Below are 14,162 nucleotides of genomic sequence, written 5' to 3' on the forward strand. Positions count from 1 at the left end.
TGTCTACATCTTTCAGATGGCATTTAATCTTCTTGTTTGAAGCCTTAAGTCCATCTCTTTCACCCCTTAATGTAGCCAATGTATCTAACAACAACCAACCAACATCTCTATACCTCTTATTTCTGAAAAACTCTGTAAAGGTGCCAAAAACATTATCCCCCAGAGTCTGGCTTTGTACAAGCGAAGCATTAGGAGAGTTGAATGATGATTTTTTTGACTATCTCTTTTCCCAACTCACTGTATGTATTAGGAGTGTCATTCTGATTATGGGAATCAGAGTCCTTAGTGTCTCTGAGTCCAGTAAGAGTAGAAAACCATTCATAAAAACCCATTTTTAAGATTCTATTTCTTAAGAACCACTCTTGGTACCAAGATGTATTAGTTAGGGTTCTCTACAGAAACAGAATCAACAGGGAACACTTGCAAATATAAAATTTATAAAAGTGTCTCATGTGATCATGAGAATGAAGAGTCCAAAATCCCCAGGAAAGGCTGTGAAGCTGACGAATCTGATGGAGGGTTTGGATGAATGCCACAGGAGAAGCTTACCAATTGAAGCAAGAATGGAACATGTCTTCTCTGAATCCTCCTTTAAAACGCTTCCGGTGATTAGATTAAGCATCACTCATTGTAGAAGACCCTCCCCTTTGCTGATTACAAATGAAATCAGCTGTGGATTCAGCTGACGTGGTCATGATCTAATTCTATGAAATGTCCTCATTGTAGCAGACAGGCCAGCACTTGTCCAACCCAATAAACAGGTACCACAACTTGGCCAAGTTTACACATGTCCCTGACCATAACACCCCGCCCCAGGTAAATGGCTATAATATTTTTCTTCATTACCAATTCTCCACTCTCCTTGAATTTGCTAACAGGAAGTCTGCTGTACGGAAAAGTCCTCAACTATTATTAGAATTATTACTACTCTCTAATGTTTCTTGACTGCTGTAACTGAGGGAATGACTGTTGACCATCAAAACAGTGTCTATATGGGTCCACAGACAACTGTACAATACGTTGAGCCTTCCTGAGCTAATGTCCCCAAGAATCTGCCTGGGTGCAATGAGCTCAAAGGCTGTTTTTTGGACTCTCAGCAGTTCAAAAATGATCCATGACCCAGACCTGAGGTTATTATTCTCCTGACAATAGTCATTTTATTGCATCCTTTTTAAAATTACAGCTTCCAGAAATTCTCCCAAGAATTTGCTTTGAATAATGTAGGTTCATATTCTCTAACTCTACATAGTACAATTCCCCACTGTATACATGTATTTTAAGTTTATCTCCATAATTCCTTGATTTCAATAAATATCTGGTCAGCTTGTATTCATGCAACTTTGATAATATCTAACCCACTCTTCTGCATGTACACTCATCCCAGACCACATAACCTAGTTTAATCTCTGAATGTATTACTTCTTGCATTACTGTATCTCTTACGATTATATATACACTGATTTTTAAATAATGTATCCCTGTCCTATGGATTCTCACACTTAAGGCATTAGCAGCACCTAGAAGCCCCCTTAAAATGGCTTTCCATTGCCTTACTGTGTTAGGCAAGTCTTCCCAAAGCAGTGGGATATTAGAAGCTGCAGTAATCAGCTTAATTAAATTCTTATTTAATATTGTCTTTTGAAAATAATAACTGTGTCCTTATGAGGAAACTCCTCCTCTGTGTTCCCTGTACCTACCCTTGGGATGGGTCCTGTGTTCATGTGGTCCTTGGTGCCCCTTCAGCTCAGCCCTCACACTGCAGAGAGGTTCCAGTCACTCTCAAAGGGCATTTTCCTTGCACTGTCTCTGCCCAGGCTTACTGGCTTGTCTTTAGACTGCTCTTTAAAGATGCTGCATGTGGGTGATTCATCTTGACAGTGAATTGTTCTTACTAACCTGAAAAATTCTGCAGGCAGACCAAATGTAGGATTCTATGGAGCCCCAAGGCACCCATTCACTGGGGTATGCAAGATGTTCTGACACAGGACTGAGCAATGAATCCAAAAACTTGTCTGGGCTTTTAGCCCTTTTGTGCCCTTCTAATTTATGGTCACATCAGAGAATACCCACATATAAAGAAGTAATGGTTTGAAAGAAAATTTACATGTGTACTTTATCCATAACACCATAACATGCCCACATATATACACAAATATTGACCTGGAAATCCACATGTGTGTATATACATCACATACTACACATAAATGCACAACTTGATATTCAAATCATATGCCCACACCTACTCACAGGTATACCTGAACATATTCCCAAGTGCGCATTCACACATATCTGTACAAAAGCATACATGGACACACTGACATTTATAATGCCAATAACACCCACATGTACAAATATATGAAGAAATACAGGCAGATATTACACATGCTCACTCACTGCTAATATCCTGCAACAAATGCACACATGCACATGGACATAAATGCACATGGGTATAGGCTCATACATATACATATGTGCACACATACGAAGACAAATATACACATGCTGTGTCTGATTATTACAGCAATGGATCCAAAATTTGGACTTCTTCCAGGTGTCCAGTACATGGGTACTGACCTTGCATGGAACCGAGGCTTGTAGGCCCTTCGACAAACATAACAAATGAAACAAGAACCATCTGAGACTTGGCGAATGTGTACATTTAGGTTTGCCACTACCTGCAATGTCTGGGGACCCTGTAGATGCCCTTATGAGATGAGCCAGGACTGCCTGCCAGGGGTTCAGGACACACAACTTCAGGTGATTGATTATTATCCTCTCCACTGGCTCTATCTTTAAATGATCCAGGAACTTTTGGATTATACAAACCCTTTGGAGATCACTTGTGTTGATATTTGAGTCCCTTCACTGTGTTACATTCAGTAGCACACAGTTGTATCCTCAGCATGTCCAGACACAGAATGTTCTAGGCTTTATTTCTTGAGATAATGAACCAGCCTTCCACAGACTCCCTTGTAATTCTTCTTAATTCCAGCATTCCAGAACCACCCTGGGACCTTTTTGTATGTAGCCCATACAATATCTACTAAACATGAATCTAGAATGGGGCAACACAAGATCTGGGCCCCTCCTAAATGGCTTGTAACAAATGAAATATGGCTAAGGCCTAAGATCAAAAAGGTAAATGATCTCCCAGGAGTGGGAAGAATGTTACCATGAATATAAATTCCGCATGGCTTGTAGCGAAGCCATAAACACCAATCATAGCAAAATATCATGTTTTAGGCCCCTTTAATGATTGTGCAGTAGACCTGATGTCCTCATATTTATGGATTTCATTGTTCTAAAATCATGTATTACTCTTTGTGTGCCTATTACTTGTGGGGCTTGAATCATTTGGAACAGCCAGATGGATAATTTATCCAGTTCAAAAGCACCAATAAATCTATGTTTACTTCTATGCCTTGTTTTTTTTTTTTTTTGTTTCATAACGGCACCATCCCATGCTCTACAGGAACTCTACCTGGGCTCAAATAGAGGGGGTGCCAAGGAGTATTTCAGAGACCCACCAAACAATAATAAGTTTGGTCCAGACTATACCATCTGTACTTAGTTTTGCACACCTCTGGGTGCTAAGACATCTGGCCAGAAAATTGTTTTCATTAAGTTAAGTGTTGTTTAAGGAGGGATATTGGTTTGCTATTTGTGAGATATGGATATCAGAATACAAGAAGAAAATAAGACTATACCGTTATGATATTTGAGGGGTCATCAATGCAATCTTTAAGACTAACAGATGCAGTAAAAATACAATTTCATATATTTCTACAATGTCCACTTAATTTTCAAAGTCTAATGACCAGAAATTTGTGGATTCTGTGTTTTTACATAGAGCCATCCAAGTGTCACTTATATGCACATGGATTTAAATAGGCATTGCACAGATTTCCTGCTCCATGTAGTTCAGAAAGGTAGTTGGTTAATTATATTCATTCAAATTTAATATGCCATTTCCTATGGATTCAAGCACAAAATATCCTGAGAGATGAGGATGTGCTGAGGTATTTGGGGCCTCTCATAATCTCCTTGCGGTGTCAGAGTCATAGGAACACTGGAATGTGTGGAGAATATGCTGATATCTTTGCTGAGTGTGAGAGCCAATCAAATAAATGATTTCAGTCATGAATAATGACCTTCTCTAACTGTACAAAAAGTTTACCCAAATACTGCCTGGGGGATCTCATCCACCTGTCCTGTAATGCCCACCTGTTGTCCATTCTACCTGATAAAAGTCCTGTGATCATGCAGTTCTCAAAGACTGAGTTGGGAGTGAATCCAGATTTGTAGATTCACCAGTTTATCAATCCAGCTGCCATTGGATGGTGCGGAACCTGAATTCCATGAGCATGTGTCCATTCTCACATTTCATTTGCGCTAGAGTGGGTTCCTTGGTCAGGAACAATGCTGTGTTGAATATCATGATGGAGGATAAAGCATTTCATAAGGGCCTGCTATGTACAGCATGTGCTGCTTTATGTACAGCATGTGCTCCACATGGGAATAGTAGGAATGCCAAGATGATGAATGAGGGAGAACTCTATAAGGAATATGCTTTGAGAGAGAAGAGAAAGGGCATGCTAGGCATATCACTTTTGTGGAGTTGAGGTGAGGGATTCTTCTGAGGTCAGAGTTTATTTTCACATAACCAGAGTGCTCCCTTTTTTGCAGGGAGGAAGAAAAGGGCTTAACTATGATGGCATTAGGCTCCAATTACTACAGGACTTGGTGAAGTAACAGGTGCAGAGGGAGTTTGTGAATGAATGCCTTCCTAGCAAAGCCCATGTCTCTCCCTCTGTGGAATGTAGCTTCTTGGGTTGGAATGTAGGGTGCTTGGTAAATGGAGGACCTTCCCTGAGGAAGCTAACAGTCTTCCTTCTTAAGACTCTTAAGAGGAGCATAAGGTCTCCCTAGTATGTCTTTTTATACACCAGGCTTCCCACAAGCACAACACACCACTACTTTTCCAGGTTAAATTTTACAATCTGGTGTGAACTTTGCACTGTAGGCTGTTTTCTCAAAACAACGTTCTAGTGTTTGAGGACATATAAACAGTGTCCTTTGTGGTGAGAAAATGGAGCCAGTTGTTTCCCTTTGGAATTGGAGAAGTCCCCTAGACTTGGGTTTCCTCAGCATTCCCATTAAGTGCCTGGGGCTAAGTTCAGATAATTCATCCTGAATTCAGGCTGAGCAAGGTTTAACTTTTGTATCTCCCTTGACTCATTTTGTGGAGATAAGAGATATTGGGTATATGAGTAAATATGATTAATAGAAGCAGCAGCTATCAGTGGCAGTTTTTTTATGTGCAGGATGTTTTAGTTTCTACAGGTGTTCAGAATAAGGTACAACTGGTTGAGTCTGGAAGAGGCTTGGTACAGCCTGAAGGGTCTATGAGACTTTTGTTCATAGTTTCTGCATCCATCTTCAGTAGCTGCTTGATGAGCTGGATCTGCCAGGCTCACTGAAATGAAATGGGCTACATGTGGCAAAATAAACCTGATGGTAGAACAATATACATTGTAGGTTCTGGAGTCAATTCACCATGTCCAAACACCATATCAAGAGCATCCTGTATCTGAAGTTGGCTAGCCTAAGATCTGAGTTCACTGCCATGTACAACTGTGGAAGAAACATATACAGTGATAAAAGCCCAGACACACACTTCTCCTGCAGGAATTCAAATTCAGGGCACAACTAGAAGGAATTACTCAGGACCCACTGGACACACTACCCAAACCAGTTTGGAGGAAAAAGGCTGGTTTCCTGGAAGTTCTTGGGGATTCCCTTATAACTTGCATTTCATCAAGTGAACACCTCTGAAGCTTCTGAATTAGAAAAGGTTGTTTTAATAGGAGAAAATAGTTTCAAATGCACATAAAGCAGACTATTACTTATGGAGACAGATATGACTCAGCCTGTGTTCACCTCAGAGTGCAGGGGATGCTCAGGGCAGCTTGGTGAGTCTTCCCCAGTGTGCATGAGGGCAGGGAACTTAACAGGATTGCCTGATTAAGACACACTTTGTGATTCAGGAAAAAGTCAAGAGAAAGTCTATTTCAGGCTCATTAACCTATATATCCTAATGGATTTCAATCTGACTCCCCCAACGAAAGTGAGAACATAAGATTCAGCCATTCCTCTGTTGTTGTTTTTCTGCTAATTCATTTTATATCTCGTGAGTCTTTGTTCTTACATCTCTCTTTGCTCTTTCTGCATGCCTACAGTAATGGTCTCTTCCTGTGGTCTAAGTTCAGGATTCATGACTTTCAGCTTGCTCTCAGGTTGTGGTTCAGTCTGTGGCTCTTGCAGGAAGTGGACAAACACTAGGGGACACCATCACTCACCATGGATTGGGACCCCCTTCTTTGTCCTCTGTATGTGGATTCATTTGGGAAGTACATGTGAAAATTACTAGGTAAGGAAATAATAATGTTTGAATAAGAAAATGAATGTGGATATAGGATTGATTTATTGTGTTGGTAATGTAGTTATTTCTAATATATATAACTTTGGGGGGAGTTGTTTATGGGATGCTTCATTCTACTCTCTCCTGGGCATGATGGTATTCTGGCTTTTGTGAACTATGTACTTGGTTCTCCACTTGGTGACTACAACATCTACAAAATAAGTAACTGTTATATCAAATGTGAGCTCCAGAAGATATTTCTTCACATGCACTCTATTCATTCCCCTCTATCATATATTTATTTCCATATTTTGCATGACAAAATTATTCTGTGCAACCTGAGGAACAATATCTGAGAGCAGCATGTTTCACATTTTTCATGGATTTGAATGAAAATCACATGTGTTTTTAAAACATTCCTTCCAAAAATTAGAGTGCTTTATCCTGAGTGAATAAGGGGTAATATGTGCTAAAGTTTATTTTATCCAGATACTTCTATGCTTGATCAATGTTTATTGGAAGATGCAAATGTGTCCTCACTTTAAATATACTGGATTATTTTATGGTTGACCCTGCAGGCTTCTACAGGCCCAGATTATGTCTCATCTTCGAGATTAGATGGGCAAAGTTAAGGGTGCCTTATTGCCTGAAATGGGCTTAGTAGGACAGGAGAGAATGTCATTAGGACCACACTTTAGCATGAATCCTGCAGAGAGTTTTTTATTTGTTTAACAAGATTGTTTCAATCTTTTATTTTTCATAAAATTTTCTGCAGAATTAAAATTCACTTTCATTTAGTAAGAGTGCCAACAATGTTGTCATGGTCAGGCCTTGGTGAGCTTTCAAAAAGCAGAGGGATTTTCATGTAGGAAACTGTGGGAGTTGTAAGGGGTGGCTAGAGAAGGGTGTAAACTCAGCATGTGGCCTCAGTAGTAGGGATGTTTTGTCAAAGAAGCGATTTTTCTGGTCCATGTGGGAGAAGGATGCCATTGGCACTGTTGAATATGTCTCCAGGGCTTCCAGGTTTTAAATTGATATAATTCTAAATTGTACCCTCTACCCTCCTCATGCTTTTAAGTTTCATTGTACAGAGAGCCTTAATAATTAATTAACATCAGGTTTGGAGGCCTCCTACATGGCAGTACCTGAATCAATAATCCTTTGATTATGCCTTAGGCTCCATGACTACTTCTCCTATACCCTGAGGATAAGGGGTATTCATTGTGACAGAGGCACAGACAAGACAAAACAACAAAACAGACATTTTGTTGCATCCTAAGGCATGATCTGCTTTAGGAGTCTGGACCTCAGCATTCCAAGTCTTAAAATGCTTTTCTTCATTTAGTGACTACTTCAGCTTTCCCCAACCTCCCATCAGGTGAAGCTACTTATCATGTGAGGTAGAGATTTTCACTAAGTGACACATAACAGAGTAGATGTCTCCTCTTTGAGACAAGGAACTAGTTGTTCACAAGGTCAGTATAGTTAAAACCAAGCTTAATATTATGCAGAGTTTATGCTGAGATCATTCTAACAATACGTATGTGTCACTGTCAAGGTGCATGTATATGCCCGAGAGCCCCTATAAGGGGAGGACTGACCTCCTATTCTGAAATATAATACCATGAATTATTGGAAAACAATATTTACATTGGTTAAATCTGTCACAGAGATTCATTACAAATTGGAAACTGGAGCACAGAGTAGTGCAGCTCAAAATTTTCTGATTATCAGATGGCAGTCAGTTGACCACCAAATGAGAGAAGAAAAACTTTACTACAGGATTCATTGTCTTAGAATCTTGCCCCCGTGTGTGTCTTTTCAGCACATCATGAAAAGAAGATGGGCCTGTATGTTGGTTTGAAATTCTGTATGGACCCTAGAAAAGCCATGTTTTAATCCTAATCCCATTTTGTAAAGGCAGCCATTTCTTCTAATCCCTATTCAGTATTGTATGTTTGAAATGTAATTAGCTCATCTCCTTGGAGATGTGATTTAATCAAGAGTGGTTGTTAAACTGGATTAGCTGGCTGCATGTCTCCAACCCTTTGGGTGGGTCTTGAGCAGTTTCTGAAGCCCTATAAAGAGGAAACATTTTGGAGAATGAAGGAGATTCAAAGAGAGCAGAGAATGCTGTAGCACCATGAGGCAGAGCCCACCAGTCAGTGACCTTTGGAGATGAAGAAGGAAAATGCCTCCCAGAGAGTTTCATGAAAAGGAAGCCAGGAGAGAGAGCTAGCAGATGATTTCTTGTTCACCATGTGCCCTTCCAGTTGAGAGAGAAACCCTGAACTTCATTAGCTTTCCTGAATTAAGGCATCATTCCCTGGATATCTGTGATTGGACATTTCTGTAGACTTGTTTAATTGGGACATTTTCTCAGCCTTAGAATTGTACACCAGCAATTTATTGAATTCCTCTTTTTGAAAGCCATTTCATTTCTGGTATATTGCATTTTGGAAGCTAGCAAACTAGAACAACCTCCATACACAAAATTTAGTTGGATGTTGAGGCATTCAATTCACCAAGAGAAGTACAGAGAGATTTTATATCAATCAAGCTACTTTCTGGGAAAAATGAACAGGCACAAGCAGCTCTGAACTGCATTCAGTAAACCAAAGGGCATGGGATGGGCTGTTATTTTGACTGGAGATAGGAATGGGATGAATTTCCTTGGTGTGGTAGGTTTAAATTTCCTTTAAGAGCTAAGAGAACACGCACACACATGGGCATTTAAAATCTTCCGGTCAGATGAGGGTCCAAACAGCAAAGGAATTAAAAATCAGTCAAATATAAACAACAGAAATGGTGCTAGATATTTAATTAATTTTTTTAAAATCATTATGGGTTTTTTGAAAAGCACATAAACTCAAGTGGATTTTTTTCAGACCATAAGATTGTTACTTTTAATATATAGTATGTTTCACATATTATTTCACATCAGACTTTGAGAATTAACATCAGATTTTAAGCATATTTGTCACTGAGTTATCAATCATTTCACAAATATCATTAGAATTCCAAATAATAATTCTCCTTCCTGATAAGTTAAGATATTGAAAATTTTTATCATTAGAATCAATAGTCTTTTAACAGGAGAAAATATTTCTGATGGAGATCATATAAATTTTCAAAATAAAAGCATATATATATATATTTCTTTTTTTTTCTTTTTGGGATAGTACAGGATTTGGGAATCAAACCCAGTTCTCCCACATGGAAGGTGAGGATTCTTCTGCTAAGCTACCCTTGCATGGCCCTAAACATATTTTTTAATCATTTACTTATAATATTCTAGATTTAAATAAGTGATAGTCTCAGGAAAGGAATGTGTCATTGGTGGAGCAGAGAAACTATATTCATGCCTTTTACAGAAGTCATTTTTCTTATCATGGAACATGCCTATGTTCCATGATAAGTAGGACTCATGTGAGTCTCCTAATAACTGTTTAAAAGCATCTCTGCTGAGAGCACAACCAGACTTTTCATAATACCTGATCTGACATTTGATGTCAGTTTTATTATTCACTCCCCCTAGGACATCCACATTTCTTGGATGGCATTCAGTTCATAATTCTCCTCTTTAAAGAAATTAAAATATGTATTGACTAGTCTTGGTAGAAAAACCAAAACACCCAGTGAGTAAATTCATCTTCCTTGTTTGATGATGCACAATATTGAGGGAAAGTCAACTTTAATGAAATTTTATACTAAATTTTATGACATGAATATTCACATTTTGTTTCCATTATAATATTTTTGGTTTATGTCTTCAACTTTCCCCAGCAATGAAATAAATCATGATCTTTCTTTCTTTCTTTCTTTCTTTCTTTCTTTCTTTCTTTCTTTCTTTCTTTCTTTCTTTCTTTCTTCTTCTTTCTTCTTCCTTCCTTCTTCTCTTCCTTTCTTCCTTCTTCCTTCCTTCCTTCCTTCCTCCTCCTTCTTCCCTTCCTTCCTTCCTCCCTCCCTCCCTCCCTCCCTCCCTCCTCCCTCTCTCCCTCCTTCCTTCCTTCCTTCCTTCCTTCCTTCCTTCCTTTCTTTTTTTTTTTTTTGCATGGGCAGGCACCAGGAAATGAACTCGGGTCTCCAGCATGGCAGGCGAGAACTGCATCTGCTGAGCCACCATGGTCCACCCACCATGATGCTTGTGATGCTTTGTTAAAATCCCTTTGACAAAATTAACTTATCCCTGTTTCCTTTAAGAAAATCTGCACTAGTCAAGTTATGCATATTTGAAGGAAGGGTTAGTTAATTAAGATAATATTTAATTCCTATTTCTTTTGTTTCCAGGAAGGTTATATTTCCATCAGAAGTGGAGGTATGATCAGCTGTTCAACTGAAGTTTCCCTATGGGCCTGACCCCTGATAAAGATGAGGGCATTATTATTTTGTCGTGTTTTTTACAAGCTTAAGTTTGAAGATATAATGGGCAATTTGCACCAGTTGTCAAGATTGTTTACTGATAACAATAAGATCAATGTGATAGAATCTTTCTCATTTACACGTGCTATCTTAATATTCTTGTTATGATAATTTACCTGAATATTTACCTTTTTATGTTCTGTTTTCTCAGTTCTTGCATATTAGAATTTTGCTGTGTATGATAAGTCAGTTCTCACTTTTTAAATTTCTAAATAATTCACGATTTAAAAAAAATTGTCTTTTATTTTTCTCCAAAGATTGGTTGGTGTTGGCTCCATATTTGGTAATCACATAAAAAATATATCCATCCAAGGCTATTTTCCATTTTTTTTTGTTTGGCTTGAAATACCTTGTAGTTAGGCACCTCTCATCCTGCCTAGTTTCCCACATTGAAAGAGGGGAAAGACAAATTGTGGTTGTTTGAACTGTTTCCCCCAAACAAATATACATAATTTTGAATTCACATCCCTGTGAGAGTGGACCTAATGTAAATAGGATATCTCGAAGATATTATTTCATCCAAACTGACTGAGGTTGAGCCTTAATGTATATCACTGGATACCTTCATAAGCATTCAGAAGTTCAGTAATAGAGGGGAAAAATGCTTTGGGGAAGAGTTAGGGAAAGGAAGAACACAACTTTTTCCATGAATCTAGAAAAACAAGACATTATGTATGTTTTCACCACACTAACAAATCCAGTTGAATAAAGACTTCTAGCCATCACACTGAGTGCTAATGCATTCCTATTGTTTAAGCCATCCAATTATGCGGGATTTATCATGCAACATGAAAAAGAAAGAAAATTAAACCCTGAAAGACAAGCTCCATCATTTTATACTTGTGGAGCCCAAACCTCTTGGATATTATTTTGCTGGGATATCCTGGAGAACAACATGGTTTCTATCACTAAAACTAAATGTTTTCATATTTATAGAAGATATTATTTTCATTACCTTTTCAGAACAGCTTTACTGTGATAAAAAATTATCACTAATACTCAGTAGAGGGCAAGAGTAAAATGAATATTGAGGCCATGTAAGTCTCTATAATGAGCCTTGAGTTTGTTAAGGACTCTGGTTGCAAACCATTCCATTGCCACGGAATTGTTCACATGGCCACCTGCCCAGCCAGCACATACTTAGAAGAAATTCTTTCCTTTCTTGCAACTTCACACTGTGTTTTCTGAATTCTCTTCTCTTTCCTAATACTTCTTGATCTTCCCTCAGCAGACATTATTATGTCAATTTCCCATAAGTCATTTCTGTAATTATTAATCTTCATATTCCTTCAAAATTTTATGTATATCACTTTCTGTGCTACAAAATAACATCAACTCTGTCTCATCCCAGGTAATTATGTTTTCCTATGTCAAGCTTCAGAATGACCAAAGAATTCATTTTCTTATATTTTTGAATTCTGTACCAATATAATTATACTATAGCCTCATATAATCTAGTGTGTCTTACTGGACTATCCCATGTAGATATGGCTCTCTGCTCTTCTACTTTTTCTTCATCACGTCTCTTCCAGTCTTCCCTAAATTGTGATGCATTAAAAACTCACTACTGAATTTCTCCTTATTCTTTCAATTCTGCCACTGACATCTTGAGATCAGTGACATTGCTGTCCAGGTAGAGTTTTGTTCATCTGAGGTTGCTGCTTCATTCATGTGTTCCCATGTTAATGACATGGGTCCTGTGCCTTATTTATTATTTAGGTCACCTAATTTATATTGTTGAATCGCCAGGTTGCAAAATGCTGCATTTCAGGCTCCTCCGTATATAATAATTTGAAAAGGGATTTTAGATAGTGAGAAACATAAGTTTTTCACTGTAAAGCTGAGGACCCTGAGGTTGTGTAAGTTTGAGTTGTCTCAGTTGTTCTGTTTTAATATCTAGTAGCTAAGCAGAGCATGTCTTTTTATGCCAATATGTGGGTCATGGATGAGGGCTCACAGAAGAAATTATGGTACTCAAGGCAGGATAATAATGGTAATTTCAGTGATAATAACATCAAATAACATTGATAATCAATTGTAAATTGTTACATAAACAGACAATATGGAGACAAATCAGTAAAATTGCAAAGGACATGGCTCCAAAGGGAAAGAAAGAATGAATAGTAAATGTTAGAGGCAATGTTTTCAAATCTGATGCTGACATAAAAATATCCCTGAAAATACGTACACCTTGACCCTATTCCACAGTCTTGTGATATATGGCCACATGTGTCTTTCTGACTGGTTCCTTCTATTCATTTTCCAACATGGAAATATGTATTTTGAGATGTTGATAATTTTTTCCAAGAATATGGCCCACATTTTCCTCCCAGGCTAGCTTCAGGGATATTGACTTTTCTTGTTCCCTGCTCTTTTTATACAAAGACACTTCCCACATTCATATCATCAGTTAACTATATGAAAGCACAGGGTAATAGCTTAAATTCAGTATTGTTCTCATTCTGGAATACACTTTTTTGAAGTTGAGGATTTTATCCACAAGAACATAAAACCCGTGTGTTTCTTCATCTTTCTGGCAGCAATATCCAGATGTGAGTGTCTCAGGTATTCAGACATGAAGGTAACATGAGCGATGCATATGACCACATGACTCATTGTGATTCTCCTTTACCTCAGGATTCCTGTCCCAGGGGCAGCTGCAAGAGTAAGGAACTTATTCTTATGTAGTACTTACAGAGGGTTCTAGTTTTCTGGCTGTTGGAATGCAATATACCAGAAACAGAATGGATTTGAAATAGTGGAATTTATAAGGCTGCAGGATAATGGTTCTAAGGCTGTGAAAATGTGGAAATTAAAATAAGGCTATGAAAATGTCCAATCTAAGGCATCCAGAGTAAGATACCTTGGTTCAAGAAGGCCAACAATGTTCAGTCTTTCTCTCTCAGCTGGAAGTGTATGTGGTGAGACCTAATGGCTTTCCTGTACTGGCTTCCCCAAGGTTCTGCCCATTCTGTTGGCCCTGACAATTATGACGGCTGTCGTGGCTCTCTTGGCACTCATGACTCTATTCTTTTTCCAAAAGTGGTTCCCTCTTAAAGGGCTACACTAGCAACCCCACCTTGAATGGGTGAAGATATATGTCCATGAAAACCATCTAATCAAAAAGTTAGCACCCACAAGTGGGTTGGTCACATCTCCAAGGAAGCATTCAAAAAAATTCCACCCAGCAATATTGAATGAGAATTAAAGGAAATGGCTTTTCTGATGTACACACAGATTCAAACCAGCACATTCTACCCTTTGGACCCCCAAAAGGCATGTTCTTTCCAAATGCAACATGCATTCATTCCATAAGAAT

The 14,162-nt window shown here is 38.4% G+C and overlaps 1 long non-coding RNA gene across 1 annotated transcript in view; it reads left to right on the forward strand.

Moving 5' to 3' along the window:
- The first annotated feature begins 6,317 nt into the window (after positions 1-6,317).
- Positions 6,318-14,162, forward strand: part of LOC143676112 (uncharacterized) — a 38,588-nt gene continuing 30,743 nt past the window's right edge. Inside the window, exon 1 of the long non-coding RNA XR_013171826.1 lies at positions 6,318-6,430. This is a non-coding gene — a long non-coding RNA (uncharacterized LOC143676112). The remainder of the gene's footprint in view (positions 6,431-14,162) is intronic.

This window comes from Tamandua tetradactyla, chromosome 3, assembly GCF_023851605.1.
Source record: "Tamandua tetradactyla isolate mTamTet1 chromosome 3, mTamTet1.pri, whole genome shotgun sequence".
Classification (NCBI taxonomy): Eukaryota; Metazoa; Chordata; class Mammalia; order Pilosa; family Myrmecophagidae; genus Tamandua; species Tamandua tetradactyla.